Source organism: Heptranchias perlo, chromosome 20, assembly GCF_035084215.1.
Source record: "Heptranchias perlo isolate sHepPer1 chromosome 20, sHepPer1.hap1, whole genome shotgun sequence".
NCBI classification, from domain to species: Eukaryota; Metazoa; Chordata; class Chondrichthyes; order Hexanchiformes; family Hexanchidae; genus Heptranchias; species Heptranchias perlo.
Window position 1 is genome coordinate 15,546,308 of NC_090344.1, and position 15,179 is coordinate 15,561,486.

Here is a 15,179-nt window from a genome sequence, read left to right on the forward strand (position 1 = left end):
TTTCACGCAGTGAGAGGTTCGGATTTGGAATGCACTGCCCGAGGATGTGATGGAGGCAGATTCAATCATGGCCTTGAAAGGGGAGCTGGATAAGTACTTGAAAGGAAAAAAAATGCAGGGCTTCGGGGAAAGGCAAGGGAGTGTTTCTAGCTGGATCGCTCTTGCAGAGAGCCAGCACGGACTCGATGGGCCAAATGGCCTCTTTCCGTGCTGTAACCTTTCGATGATTCAACTTTATGTGTTGGAGGCGATTCAAAGGGAACAGAGCGTGCCGTAAATCGACACACCTCTCAGTATCCTCGCAAGCAATGTAGTTTAAGAGCAATTAATCCTGAAACGTCTTACTTCATAACTCAAGTCGTACACTCGAAACCAATTTGGTAAAGGAAGACTAATATTGGGGACTGGAAATAGTTAGTGTACAACTTGATATTGCTGTACACTGGAATAGAAAACGAGATTGGATGGACAGAAGTGGTCTGAAAGGATGGCCGATCGGCAGTGGGACGCCATGAACTGTTACACTGGCTGCACAATTGAGCGAACAGCGGCTCGTTGGTCTAGGGGTATGATTCTTGCTTAGGGCGTTTCATTGAATAATATGCAAGAGGTCCCGGGTTCAAATCCCGGATGAGCCCTCCTGTGTTGCTCCTTTTCGTGAAAAGTCACCAATTGGCTTCTGACATCTTTTCAGTGTTGCTGTTGGTGGAACTGAATTCTTTCCAGACCATGTTTGAGCTCCAGTGGACTGAATGCCGAAGATTCATCGGCGCAACACACAGGGTTGATAAGGGGCTTTGTTTTGGGTATTCGTAATTTTAAAATCCAAGCTTTACAATCAGATCCACAGACAAATTCACGGGACAATTTTATTGAATAACATCCATTGTAACTTTACCCCTGGGCCGGAGAAACAAGTCTTTCTTATTCTTTTTCTTTCTCCGGTTTGCAGAGAAACGTTTAACTCGCGGCCTGTTCCCATTAATGATCATCAGCAACAACAGAAAGACAGAGCGGGTCTGACCGCTCCGAGATGTGGAAAAAGGATCAGTTTAGAACAAATGCATCAAATCAAATGGTCACCCGGCACCGAGAGAGGAAAAACCAAGAGGAAAAGGCAGAAGGTAACAGAGAAATAAAAACCAAATGCTATAAATATTTCCCATCGTTGATGTCTCTCTGTTCCATCCCCAATCCTTCAGTGGCGGGGATAAAATTTCACTGCAAATAAATGCTAGAATCGACCCAAAGAAGAAGAAACTAAATAACCAAAAACAGCCAAACACTGGATTACACCAAAGACCTTTAAGTTTTCAGTCGAATGCAACCGCGACTGAGCTATTGGGACACCAAAGCAAATGCAACTTTTCGCCATTGTCTTGCAAGAAAATATCACCCCAGCGACGCCTTACTGTTCATTACTGCACTTCATATATAAACATCACACTTATATATACCCAACCACAGTCCATAGATAAACACAGCACTCATATATACACATCCACTGTTCAAGATATAAACACCGCACTCACATACACAACCACAGTTCATATATAAACATCACACTCATATATACCCAACCACAGTCCATAGATAAACACAGCACTCATATATACACATCCACTGTTCAAGATATAAACACCGCACTCACAGACACACAACAACATTTCATATATCAACATCGAACTTATATATACACACTCACAGTTCATATATAAACATCACACTCATAAAAACACACCCACATTTCATATATAAACATCGCACTCATATATACACATCCACAGTTCATATATAAACATCGCACTCATATATACATACCCACAGTTCATATATAAACATCACACTCATAAAAACACACCCACAGTTCATATACAAACATCGCACTCATAAAAACACACCCACAGTTCATATATAAACATCGCACTCATATAGACACACCCACAGTTCATATATAAACATCGCACTCATATATACACACCCACAATTCATATGTCAATACTGCACTCATATATACACATCCACTGTTCGTATATAAACATCTCACTCAAATACACTCACCCACAGTTCATATTTAAACATCGCACACCTATATATACAACGACAGTTCATATATAAACATCGCACCCACATATACAAATCCACAGTCCAGAAATCAACATCGCACTCATGTATACATACCCACATTTCATATATAAACATCGCACTCATATATACACACCCACTGTTCATATATAAACATTGCATTCATATACACTCACCCACAGCTCATATATAAATAGCGCATTCATTGATAGTCACCCACAGCTTATATATTAAAATCGCATTTTTTTTATTCGTGCATGCGATTTGGGCGTCGCTGGCGAGGCCAGCATTTATTGCCCATCCCGAATTGGCCTTCCAGAACTGCTGCAGTCCGTGCGGAGAAGCTTCTCCCACAGTGCTGTTAGGAAGGGAGTTCCAGGATTTTGAACCAGCGACGATGAAGGAACGGCCATATATTTCCAAGTCGGGATGGTGTGTGACTTGGCGGGGAACGTGCAGGTGGTCTTGTTCCCATGTGTCTGCTGCCCTTGTCCTTCTAGGTGGTAGAGGTCGCGGGTTTGGGAGGTGCTGTCGAAGAAGCCTTGGCGAGTTGCTGCACTGCATCCTGTGGATGGTAAACACTGCAACCACTGTGCGCCGGTGGTGAAGGGAGTGAATGTTTAGAGTGGTGGATGGGGTGCCAATCAAGCGGGCTGCTTTGTCCTGGATGGTGTCGAGCTTCTTATGTGTTGTTGAGCTGCACTCATCCAGGCGAGTGGAGAGTATTCCATCACACTCCTGACTTGTGACTTGCAGATGGTAGAAAGGCTTTGGGGGGTCAGGAGGTGAGTCACTCGCCGCAGAATATCTAGCCTCTGACCTGCTCTTGCAGCCACAGTGTTTATATGGCTGGTCCAGTTAAGTTTCTGGTCAATGGTGAGCCCCAGGATGTTGATGGTGGGGGATTCGGCGATGGTAATGCCGTTGAATGTCAAGGGCAGGTGGTTAGACTGTCGCTTGTAGGAGATGGTCATTGCCTGGCCCTTGTCTGGCGCCAATGTTACTTGCCACTGATGAGCCCAAGCCTGGATGTTGTCCAGGTCTTGCTGCATGCCGGCTCGGACTGCTTCGTTATTTGAGGGGTTACGAATGGAACTGAACACTTTACAATCATCAGCGAACATCCCCATTTCTGACCTTATGATGGAGGGGAGGTCATTGATGAAGCAGCTGAAGATGGTTGGGCCGAGGACACTGCCCTGAGGAACCCCTGCAGCAATGTCCTGGGGCTGAGATGTTTGGCCTCCAACAACCATCACAATCTTCCTTTTTGCTAAGTATGACACCAGCCACTGGAGAGTTTACCCCCTGATTCCCATTCACTTCAATTTTACTGGAGCCCCTTGGTGCCACACTCGGTCAAATGCTGCCTTGAAATGAAGGGCAGTCACTCTCACCTCACCTCTGGAATTCAGCTCTTTTGTCCATGTTTGGACCAAGGATGCAATGAGGTCTGCAGCCGAGTGGTGCTGGCGGAACCCAAACAGAGCATCGGTGAGCAGGTTATTGGTGAGTAAGTGCCGCTTGATAGCACTGTCGACGACACCTTCCATCACTTTGCTGATGATTGATAGTAGACTGATGGGGCGGTAATTGGCCGGATTCGATTTGTCCTGCTTTTTGTGGACAGCACATACCTGGGCAATTTTCCTCGTTGTCGGGTAGATGTCAGTGTTGTAGCTGTTCTGGAACAGTTTGGCTCGAGGCGCAGCTCGTTCTGGAGCAGAAGTCTTCAACACTGCAGCCGGGATGTTGTCGGGGACCATAGCCTTTGCTGCATCCAGTGCATTCAGCCGTTTCTTGCTATCACGTGGAATGATTCGAATTGGCTGAAGACTGGCTTCTGTGATGGTGGAGATATCGGGAGAAGGCTGAGATGGATCATCCACTCGGCAGTTCTTCCTGAAGATGGTTGCAAACGCTTCAGCCTTGTCTTTTGCACTTACGTGCTGGATTCTGCCATCATTGAGGATGGGGATGTTTACACAGCCTCCTCCTCCCGTTAGTTGTTTAATTGTCCACCACCATTCACGACTGGATGTGGCAGGACTGCAGAGCTTTAATGTGATCCGTTGGTTGTGGATTCGCTTAGCTCTGTCTATGGCATGTTGCTTCCGATGTTTAGCATGCATGTAGTCCTGAATTGTAGCTTCACTAGGTTGGAACCTAATTTTTAGGTACGCCTGGTGCTGTTCCTGGCATGCTCTTATGCACTCCACATTGAACCAGGGTTGTTTATTAATGGTAGAGTGAGGAATATGCCGGGCCAAGATATTACAGATTATGCTGGAATACGATTCTGCTACTGTTGATGGCCCGCAACACCTCATGGATGCCCAGTTTTGAGCTGCGAGACCTGTTCTGAATCTATCCTATTTAGCACGGTGGTAGTGCCACACAACACGGTGGATGGTGTCCTCAGTGCGAAGACGGGACTTCGTCTCCACGAGGACGGTGCGGTGGTCACTCCTACCAATACTGTCATGGACAGATGCATTTGCGACAGGTAGATTGGTGACGACGAGGTCAAGTAACTTTTTCCCTCGTGTTGGTTCTCTCACCATCTGCCGCAGTTCCAGTCTGGCAGCTATTTCCTTCGGGCCTCGGCCAGCTCAGTCAGCAGTGATACGACCGAGCCACTCTTGGTGATGGACATTGAAGTCCTCCATCTAGAGTACATCCTGTGCCCTTGCTACCCTCAGTGCTTCCCCCAAGTGGTGTTCAACATGGAGGAGGATTGATACATCAGCTGAGGGAGGGCGGTTGGTGGTAATCTGCAGGAGCTTTTCTTGCACTTGTTTGACCTGATGCCATGAGATTTCATGGGGTCCAGAGTCAATGTTGAGGACTCCCAGGGCCACTCCCTCCTGACTGTATATCACTGCACCGCCACCTCTGGTCGGTCTGTCCTGCCGGTGGGACAGGACATGCACAGGGATGGTGATGGAAGAATCTTGGACGTTGGCTGAAAGGTATGATTCTGTAAGTATCGCTATGTCAGGCTTTTGCTTGACTAGTCAGTGGGACAGCTCTCCCAATTTTGGCACAAGTCCCCAGATGTTAGTGAGGAGGACTTTGCAGGGTCGACTGGGCTTGGTTTGCCTTTGTCGTGTCCGGTGCCTCGTGGTCCGATGCCGGGTGGTCCGTCCGGTTTTATTCTTATTATGACTTTTATTAGCGAGATTTTACAACTGAGTGGCTTGCTAGGCCTTTTCAGAGGGCAATGAAGAATCAACCACATTGCTGTGGCTCATTTATACTCACTCACAGTTCACATATAAACATCGCATTCATATATACTCACCCACAGTTCATATATAAACATCGCACTCATATTTTCACACCCACAGTTCACATATAAACATCGCTCTCATATATAAACTCATTCGGTTTATAAAGCAACAGCGCGCTCATACACCCACACCCAGTTTATAGTAGCAGATCGGTACCGATCGCCGATAGAGCTCTCAGATTCCGAGAGTCCGAAGTAGCAGCGACCGAACAAATTCTGGATCTCATCCTGAACACAGACCGGTCGATCCACCTGTAAAATTACATCGCACTTGGATATCAGGGAGGGTAATGGTTTCTGAGAATGTATCAGGGAGCCTAATGGCTTCTTAGTGGCGATCCATCGGGGCAAGGGGATCTCAGAGAGGGGAAGGGACTGTCAGAGGGTATCAGAGAGTGCAAGGGGATCTCAGAGCGGGGAAGGGATAGTCAGATGTCATCAGAAAGTGTCAGGGGGCTCAGAGAAGGGAAGGGACTGTCAGAGGGCATCGGAGAGTACATTAAGAACTGGGAGAGGGGAAGGACTGCCGAGTCTGAGAGAGTGCAAGGGGGCTCAGGGCAGATCTGTGTCAGGGGCACTCAGTGGGTATGAGAGAAGGTAAAGAACGCTGACAAGGTTCAAAGATGATCATGGACTCTCTGAGCTCAGAGACAGAGTGTATCAGAGAAGTTAAGGATCTCAGCGAGAATCAAAGAGGGTAAGGGGGGCTCAGGATGTATCAGAGAGGCGAATGGATCCAGAGATGTCATCTTCCAAATATTACAATTTCGAACATTCAACATTTTTGATAACAGCAATAAATGAAGCCGATTGAACCGATAATCTGCCGTGTCCCATCTGGAGGGAATGAGAAGGTAGAATCTGGAGGGACTGGATATTTGGCAACGCTCAAGGTTTCATTTCACACAGCTCAGTGTTGTGTCTGTTTTTTAACTGGATTTCATGAACTCGAGAAAAGAGGTTGCAATTTGAAAATTTTATGACCCATTGTGAAAAATAGAACACAAATCGCCCAACGTGGGGCTCGAACCCACGACCCTGAGATTAAGAGTCTCATGCTCTACCGACTGAGCTAGCCGGGCTGGTTGCTAAAATTCTTCCCATTCTATTATTGTAGAGAGACAGCTGTTGGCTTTGCTGCAGGGGTTCAGTTCGTTCTGCAATCTCAGGGTTTCTCCTTCTGTGCACCTGATTTTCATTCTGGAGTCAGTCTGATGCCTTTTGCACGTCATTCAGCACCACGCTGAGCTGAAAAGGAACATCGGAACAGGAGAGGGCCATTCAGCCCCTCTTCCTGCTGTGCCATTCAATTCGATCATGACGTGATCTGCAACTCAACTCTCCTTCCCCGCCTTGAACACAAATCCCTTGGAACCCAAACCGAGAAATGATCTATCAATATCAGTCTTGAAAATTTGAATTGAGCCACAATCCACATCCTTTTGGCCGAGAGAGTTCCAGCTTTCGGCCATATTTTGTTTGCTAAAGTAATTCCTGATTTCTTGCCTGATTGGTCTGTCTCCAATTTCAAGATTAAAACCCCTCATTATGGATTCCGCCAACATAGAGAGAGATGACACAAAGATAGACAGAATTATAAGCAGTGCAGATGGAAGAATGAGATCACAGAGAGATATTACTAGATTAAGTGAATGGGCAAAACTGCGGCCAATGGATTTTAACGTAAGCAAGTGTGAGGCCGTCCACTTTGGACCTCAAAAAGATAGATAAGAAAACATATTAATGGATGTTACTCCAAAAAATTAACCTCATGACATTTTCTGCGAATTCGCTTGTTTCAAAAGTCTGCCAAACTTTTAAAAGTTACCAAAATCTCATGGCCCGTACGGGGATCGAACCCGCGACCATGTCGTTATGAGTACCATGCTCTAGCCAACTGAGCTAACCGGCCATGTATACAGCTTAGCTTTATGGGCTTACCCACGTGTTGGGTAGTTTGTGTTTATTTTTAAACCGGCTGACAGGGTTTTTGAACGAATGTTGAACAAACCACATCCCTTAAACATTGTTACTTGTTTCTGTATACATTGTCGAGGATGCAGATCGAAATTAACAAACAAAGAGCACTTTAATGTAACAAATTAAATTCCGATCAATATTATTTTACTAACAATGAACAGCCCATCCATAAAACACTGCCCCGCTATAAAACCTGTGGGCAGGACCCTGAGCTACTGTGAAAATGATATCACCGCAACGTGATTCGATCATGCTGCGTTTTGACGTTGAGTCAGATATCTGTCTGTCTATCTGTCTGTCTGTTTATCCGTCTGATTGGGTCTCTGCCTTATTCTCAGGCCAGGCTTTTTGTTTGCTGGCTGCAGGCCTCGCTCCCCGACTGACTGACTGTCAGAATCAATGACTGTGACTGACTGTCTGCCCATTTATGGCCACATTTCTGAGTTCCTGCCTTCGCTCTGTGTCGCAGGCCTGTCTCTGTCCCTTAGGATTACAAGACACCCACAAGCTTCACGACTGAACGCAGGTTTGGTCAGTCTGTCCTCGCAGGTCCTTCGGAAGCTAATGATTTTGAACTGAATTATTTTTCCTGAGTGCCTTGTGAAGTTTTGTTCAGTGATATGTTTGCGAAAGAGAACGGAGGAAACAGTTAGTGTGCAACTCGCCATTTCTCTACATCGGAATAGAAAATGTGATTGGATGGATAGAAGAGGTCTGAAAGGATGGCCGATCGGCTGTGGGTGGCACCGAATTCTGCAGTGGCTGCAGTGGTTCATTACCGGTAATGAAAATGAGGTAATATACTACCACAAGCTGCCGCTGAAAATCATTCAATTTCCCAAACTTGACCCACCGAATCAAATGAAACTCGTGGGAAAGCGATAAGACAACGCCGGTCTATCGGGCATCGTTTGAAGCAACTGGCAGTTTAAAGTGGCATCTACAGCCATGCAAGTACTGCCATGTGCCGCTGCGATCGCCGAGTGGTTGAAGCGTTACATTCAAGATCAAATTGAGTTTTCCTTCGCAGGTTTGATTTCGGCTCGCTGAATTATTGTTTAAAGATCCGTTCAATGCTCAAATGAATGAACTGGATCTAACTCACTTCATTTATCTCTCTCAGAGCATGAGAGATACTCGAACGTGGCCGGCGCTTTTAATTGGGTGCCCAATGTAATCTTGCAAAATTCAAATACACAAGAAAGAATCTTGCCCAATCTGCAACTAAAATTCTGCTACTTTGCAGAACCACCCATTTATACTCGACTTTATTTACATGAATCTCTCTGTCTCTCCTTGTCTCTATGTTGTCCCCTGATGGAATTCTCAGGCTTCCTGGAACGGTGAAGGCTGATCGAACCTGCAACACCAGCAGGGAAAGGGAAAAAAAATAAAGACTGAGACGGTCGGAAAAGGAAAGGTGCAACCCAGCTGATAAATTCGTAGCTAATGTCTCCACATTTTTGTCTCTTCGCCCTCACAGTGAAAGAAAACAGCAATGTGAGTAAAATATACTCAGGCAGCTTGTATCCTCTGACGATGCCGAGACAGATGCCAATGTAGCTTCAGATTAACTAATTCTGAAAAGTATTGTTTGAAAAAACAAGTCGTACATTGTAAACGAATTTAGTAAAGAGAGGCTAATATTGGTGAATGGAAATAGGAAGTGTACAACTTGATATTGCTGCATATAGGAATAGAAAACGAGATTGGGTGGACAGAAGCGGTTGAAAAGGATAGCCGATCGGCGGAAGACGATGTTGAAATTTTAGACCGGCTGCAGGCCTTTCGAGCAAGCGGCTCGTTGATCTTGGGGTATGATTCTCGCTTTGGGCGTCGGGGTATGATTTTCGCTTTCGGCGTTTTTCTAATGAAATATGCGAGAGGTCCTGGGTTCAAATCCCGGACGAGCCCTGTGAGCGCACTGCTTTTTCGTGAAAAGTCACCAATTGGATTCTGACATCTCTGCAGTTGTTCGAATTGAATTATATTTCAGCTCCAGAGGACAAAGTGCAGAAGTTTCCAAGGCCCAACACACATGGAGGAAATAAAATGTCTCAAGATGATGTGGAGATTGAAGCTGAATGTGAATTTACCCCAATTTAGGCGGTCTCATTGATATTAGATGACGGGATCGAGAACCACATATCCAAGTTTGCCGATGACACAAAGATAGACAGAATTATAAGCAGTGTGGATGGAAGAATGAGATTACAGAGAGATATTACTAGATTAAGTGAATGGGCAAAACTGCGGCAAATGGATTTCAACGTGAGCAAGTGTGAGGCCGTCCACTTTGGACCTCAATAAGATAGATCAGAAAATATATTAATGGATGTCACTCGACAAAATTAACCTTATGACATTTTGTGTCGATTCGCTTGTTTCGAAAGTCTGCCAAACTTTTAAAAGTTAACAAAATATTGCAATAGAAATCATATGGCCCGTACGGGGATCGAACCCGCGACCTTGGCGTTATTAGCACCACGCTATAACCAACTGAGCTAACCAGCCATGTGTACAGCTTAGCTTTATGGGCTTACCCGCGTGTTGGGTAGTTTGTGTTTATTTTTACACCAGCTGACAGGGTTTTACAACGAATATTGAATAAACCATATCACTTAAACATTGTTACTTGTTTCTGTATATACTGTCGAGGATGTAGATCAAAATTAACAAACAAAGAGCACTTTAATGTAACAAATTAAATTCCGATCAATATTATTTTACCAACAATGAACAGCCCATCCATAAAACACTGCCCCGCTCTGAAACCTGTGGGCAGGACCCTGAGAAGCTGTGAAAAATGATATCACCGCAACGTGATTCGATCACGCTGCGATTTGACGTTGAGTCAGATGTCTGTCTGTCTATCTGCCTGTCTGTTTATCCGTCTGATTGGGTCTCTGCCTTATTCTCAGGCCAGGCTTTTTGTTTGCTGGCTGCAGGCCTCGCTGCCCGACTGACTGAACAACTACCGGGCTGTGTGTCAGAATCAATGACTGTGACTGACTGTCTGCCCATTTATGGCCACATTTCTGAGTTCCTGCCTTCGCTCTGTGTCGCAAGCCTGTCTCTGTCCCTTAGGATCACAACACACCCACAAGCTTCACGACTGAACGCAGGTTTGGTCAGTCTGTCCTCGCAGGTCCTTCGGAAGCTAATGATTTTGAACTGAATTATTTTTCCTGAGTGACTTGTGAAGTTTTGTTCAGTGATATGTTTGCGAAAGAGAACGGAGGAAATAGTTAGTGTTCAATTCGACATTTCTCTACATCGGAATAGAAAACGTGATTGGATGGATAGAAGAGGTCTGAAAGGATGGCCGATCGGCTGTGGGTGGCACCGAATTCTGCAGTGGCTGCAGTGGTTCATTACCGGTAATGAAAATGAGGTAATATACTACCACAAGCGGCCGGTGAAAATCATTCAATTTCCCAAACTTGACCCACCGAATCAAATGAAGCTCGTGGGAAAGCTGCAAGACAACGCCGGTCTATCGGGCATCGTTTGAAGCAACTGGCAGTTTAAAGTGGCATCTGCAGCCATGCAAGTACTGCCATGTGCCGCTGCGATCGCCGAGTGGTTAAAGCGTTAAATTCAAGATGAAATGGAGTTTTCCTTCACAGGTTTGATTTCTGCTCGCTGAATTATTGTTTAAAGATCCGTTCAATGCTCAAATGAATGAACTGGATCTAATTCACTTCATTTATCTCTCTCAGTGCATGAGAGATACTCGAGCGTGGCCGGCGCTTTTAATTGGGTGCCCAATGTACTCTTGCAAAATTCAAATCCACAAGAAAGAATCTTGCCCAATCTGCAACTAAAATTCTGCTACTTTGCAGAACCACCCATTTAAAAGCGACTTTATTCACATGAATCTCTCTATCTCTCCTTGTCTCTTGTCTCTGTGTTGTCCCCTGATGGACTTCTCAGGCTTCCTGGAACGGTAAAGGCTGATCGAACCTGCAACACCAGCAGGGAAAGGTAAAGGAAAAAAAGATTGAGACGGTCGGAAAAGTAAAGGTGCAACCCAGCTGATAAAGTCGTAGCTAATGTCTCCACATTTTTGTCTCTTCGCCCTCACAGTGAAAGGAAACAGCAATGTGAGTAAAATATACTTATGGTAGCTTGTATACTCTGACGATGCCGAGACAGATGCCAATGTAGCTTCAGATTAACTAATTCTGAAAAGTATTATTTGAAGAAACAAGTCGTACATTGTAAACGAATTTAGTAAAGAGAGGCTAATATTGGTGACTGGAAATAGGTAGTGTACAACTTGATATTGCTGCAAATAGGAATAGAAAACGAGATTGGGTGGACAGAAGCGGTTGGAAAGGACAGCCGATCGGCTGAAGACTGTGGTGAAATTTTAGACCGGCTGCAGGGCTTTCTAGCAAGCGGCTCGTTGGTCGAGGGGTATGATTCTCGTTTTGGCGTTTTTCCAATGGAATATGCGAGAGGTCCCGGGTTCAAATCCCGGACGAGCCCTGTTATCTCACTGCTTTTTCGTGAAAAGTCACCAATTGGATTCTGACATCTTTGCAGTTGTTCGAATTGAATTATATTTGCGCTCCAGAGGACAAAGTGCAGAAGTTTCCAAGGCGCAACACATCAGGAGTAAATAAAATGTCTCAAGATGATGTGGAGATTGAAGCTGAATGTGAATTTACCCCAATTTAGGCGGTCTCATTGATATCAGATGACGGGATCGAGAACCACATATCCAAGTTTGCCGATGACAGAAAGATAGACAGAATTCATAGCAGTTTGGATGGAAGAATGAGATTACAGAGAGATATTACGAGATTAAGTGAATGGGCAAAACTGCGGCAAATGGATTTCAACGTAAGCAAGTTTGAGGCCGTCCACTTTGGACCTCAAAAAGATAGATCAGAAAACATATGAATGGATGTTGCTCCAAAAAATTGACCTCATGACATTTTGTGTGGATTCGCTTGTTTCTCAAGTCTGCCAAACATCCAAAAGTTCCCAAAATATTTCAATAGGAACCTCATGGCCCGTACGGGGATCGAACCCGCGACCTTGGCGTTATTAGCAGGAAGCTCTAACCATCTGAGCTAACCGGCCATGTATACGTCTTAGCCGCGTGTTGGGTAGTTTGTGTTTATTTTCACACAAGCTGACAGGGTTTTCCAACGAATATTGAATAAACCACATCCCTCAAACATTGTTACTGCAGAATTCGGTGCCACCCACAGCCGATCGGCCATCCTTTCAGACCTCTTCTATCCATCCAATCACGTTTTCTATTCCGATGTAGAGAAATGTCGAGTTGCACACTAACTATTTCCTCCGTTCTCTTTCGCAAACATATCACTGAACCAAACTTCACAAGTCACTCAGGAAAAATAATTCAGTTCAAAATCATTCGCTTCCGAAGGACCTGCGAGGACAGACTGACCAAACCTGCGTTCAGTCGTGAAGCTTGTGGGTGTGTTGTGATCCGAAGGGACAGAGACAGGCCTGCGACACGGAGCGAAGGCAGGAACTCAGAAATGTGGCCATAAATGGGCAGACAGTCAGTCACAGTCATTGATTCTGACACACGGCCCGGTAGTTGTTCAGTCAGTCGGGGAGCGAGGCCTGCAGCCAGCAAAGAAAAAGCCTGGCCTGAGAATAAGGCAGAGACCCAATCAGACGGATAGACAGACAGACATCTGACTCAACGTCGAAACGCAGCGTGATCGAATCACGTTGCGGTGATATCATTTTCACAGTAGCTCAGGGTCCTGCCCACAGGTTTTATAGCGGGGCAGTGTTTTATGGATGGTCTGTTCATTGTGAGTAAAATATTATTGATCGGAATTTAATTTGTTACATTAAAGTGCTCTTTGTTTGTTAATTTTGATCTACATCCTCGACAGTATATACAGAAACAAGTAACAATGTTTAAGGGATGTGGTTTATTCAATATTCGTTGCAAAACCCTGTCAGCTGGTGCAAAAATAAACTCAAACTACCCAACACGCGGGTAAGCCCATAAAGCTAAACTGCATACATGGCCGGTTAGCTCAGTTGGTTAGAGCGTGGTGCTAATAACGCCAAGGCCGCGGGTTCGATCCCCGTACGGGCCATAAGGTTCCTATTGCAATGCGTTGGGAACTTTTAAAAGTTTGGCAGACTTTGGAAACAAGCGAATCCACACAAAATGTCATGAGGTCAATTTTTTGGAGTAACATCCATTGATATGTTTTCTTTTTTTTTGCTCCGTGTGTGTTGCGCCTTGGAAACTTCTGCACTTTTTCCTCTGGAGCTCAAATATAATTCAATTCGAACAACTGCAAAGATGTCAGAATCCAATTGGTGACTTTTCACTAAAAAGCAGTGAGATAACAGGGCTCGTCCGGGATTTGAACCCGGGACCTCTCGCATATTCTATTAGAAAAACGCCCTAAGCGAGAATCATACCCCTAGACCAACGAGCCGCTTGCTAGAAAGTCCTGCAGCCGGTCTAAAATTTCACCATAGTCTTCAGCCGATCGGCTATCCTTTCCAACCGCTTCTGTCCACCCAATCTCGTTTTCTATTCCTATATACAGCAATATCAAGTTGTACACTACCTATTTCCAGTCACCAATATTAGCCTCTCTTTACTAAATTCGTTTACAATGTACGACTTGTTTTTTCAAATAATACTTTTCAGAATTAGTTAATCTGAAGCTACATTGGCATCTGTCTCGGCATCGTCAGAGTATACAAGCTACCATAAGTATATTTTACTCACATTGCTGTTTTCTTTCACTGTGAGGGCGAAGAGACAAAAATGTGGAGACATTAGCTACGAATTTATCAGCTGGGTTGCACCTTTACTTTTCCGACCGTCTCAGTCTTTTTTTCCTTTACCTTTCCCTGCTGGTGTTGCAGGTTAGATCAGCCTTTACCGTTCCAGGAAGCCTGAGAAGTCCATCAGGGGACAACATGGAGACAAGAGACAAGGAGAGATAGAGAGATTCGTGCAAATAAAGTCGCTTATAAATGGGTGGTTCTGCAAAGTAGCAGAATTGTAGTTGCAGATTGGGCAAGATTCTTTCTTGTGTATTTGAATTTTGCAAGAGTACATTGGGCACCCAATTAAAAGCGCCGGCCACGCTCGAGTATCTCTCATGCTCTGAGAGAGACAAATGAAGTGAGTTAGATCCAGTTCATTCATTTGAGCATTGAACGGATCTTTAAACAATAATTCAGCGAGCAGAAATCAAACCTGCGAAGGAAAACTCCATTTGATCTTGAATTTAACGCTTCAACCACTCGGCGATCGCAGCGGCACATGGCAGTACTTGCATGCATGGCTGTAGATGCTACTTTACACTGCCAGTTGCTTCAAACGATGCCCGATAGACCGGCGTTGTCTTGTAGCTTTCCCAGGAGCTTCATTTGATTCGGTGGGTCAAGTTTGGGAAATTGAACGATTTGCACCGGCAGCTTGTGGTAGCATATTACCTCATTTTCATTACCGGTAATGAACCACTGCAGCCACTGCAGAATTCGGTGCCACCCACAGCCGATCGGCCATCCTTTCAGACCTCTTCTATCCATCCAATCACGTTTTCTATTCCGATGTAGAGAAATGTCGAGTTGCACACTAACTATTTCCTCCGTTCTCTTTCGCAAACATATCACTGAACCAAACTTCACAAGTCACTCAGGAAAAATAATTCAGTTCAAAATCATTCGCTTCCGAAGGACCTGCGAGGACAGACTGACCAAACCTGCGTTCAGTCGTGAAGCTTGTGGGTGTGTTGTGATCCGAAGGGACAGAGACAGGCCTGCGACACGGAGCGAAGGCAGGAACTCA

The 15,179-nt window shown here is 45.0% G+C and overlaps 7 non-coding genes across 7 annotated transcripts; 2 read left to right on the plus strand and 5 right to left on the minus strand.

Moving 5' to 3' along the window:
- The first annotated feature begins 549 nt into the window (after window positions 1–549).
- On the plus strand, window positions 550–638 carry trnap-agg (transfer RNA proline (anticodon AGG)). The gene is given in 2 exon segments: window positions 550–585; window positions 603–638. It is a non-coding gene; the product is annotated as a tRNA-Pro (tRNA).
- Window positions 639–6,386: 5,748 nt separating this feature from the next.
- Window positions 6,387–6,459, minus strand: trnak-cuu (transfer RNA lysine (anticodon CUU)). The gene has a single exon. It is a non-coding gene; the product is annotated as a tRNA-Lys (tRNA).
- Window positions 6,460–7,215: 756 nt separating this feature from the next.
- trnam-cau (transfer RNA methionine (anticodon CAU)) lies at window positions 7,216–7,289 on the minus strand. The gene has a single exon. It is a non-coding gene; the product is annotated as a tRNA-Met (tRNA).
- A 2,508-nt stretch (window positions 7,290–9,797) lies between these two features.
- On the minus strand, window positions 9,798–9,871 carry trnai-aau (transfer RNA isoleucine (anticodon AAU)). The gene has a single exon. It is a non-coding gene; the product is annotated as a tRNA-Ile (tRNA).
- A 2,506-nt stretch (window positions 9,872–12,377) lies between these two features.
- trnai-aau (transfer RNA isoleucine (anticodon AAU)) lies at window positions 12,378–12,451 on the minus strand. The gene has a single exon. It is a non-coding gene; the product is annotated as a tRNA-Ile (tRNA).
- A 933-nt stretch (window positions 12,452–13,384) lies between these two features.
- On the plus strand, window positions 13,385–13,458 carry trnai-aau (transfer RNA isoleucine (anticodon AAU)). The gene has a single exon. It is a non-coding gene; the product is annotated as a tRNA-Ile (tRNA).
- Window positions 13,459–13,719: 261 nt separating this feature from the next.
- Window positions 13,720–13,809, minus strand: trnap-agg (transfer RNA proline (anticodon AGG)). Its single transcript is given in 2 exon segments — window positions 13,720–13,755; window positions 13,774–13,809. It is a non-coding gene; the product is annotated as a tRNA-Pro (tRNA).
- Window positions 13,810–15,179: the final 1,370 nt, after the last annotated feature.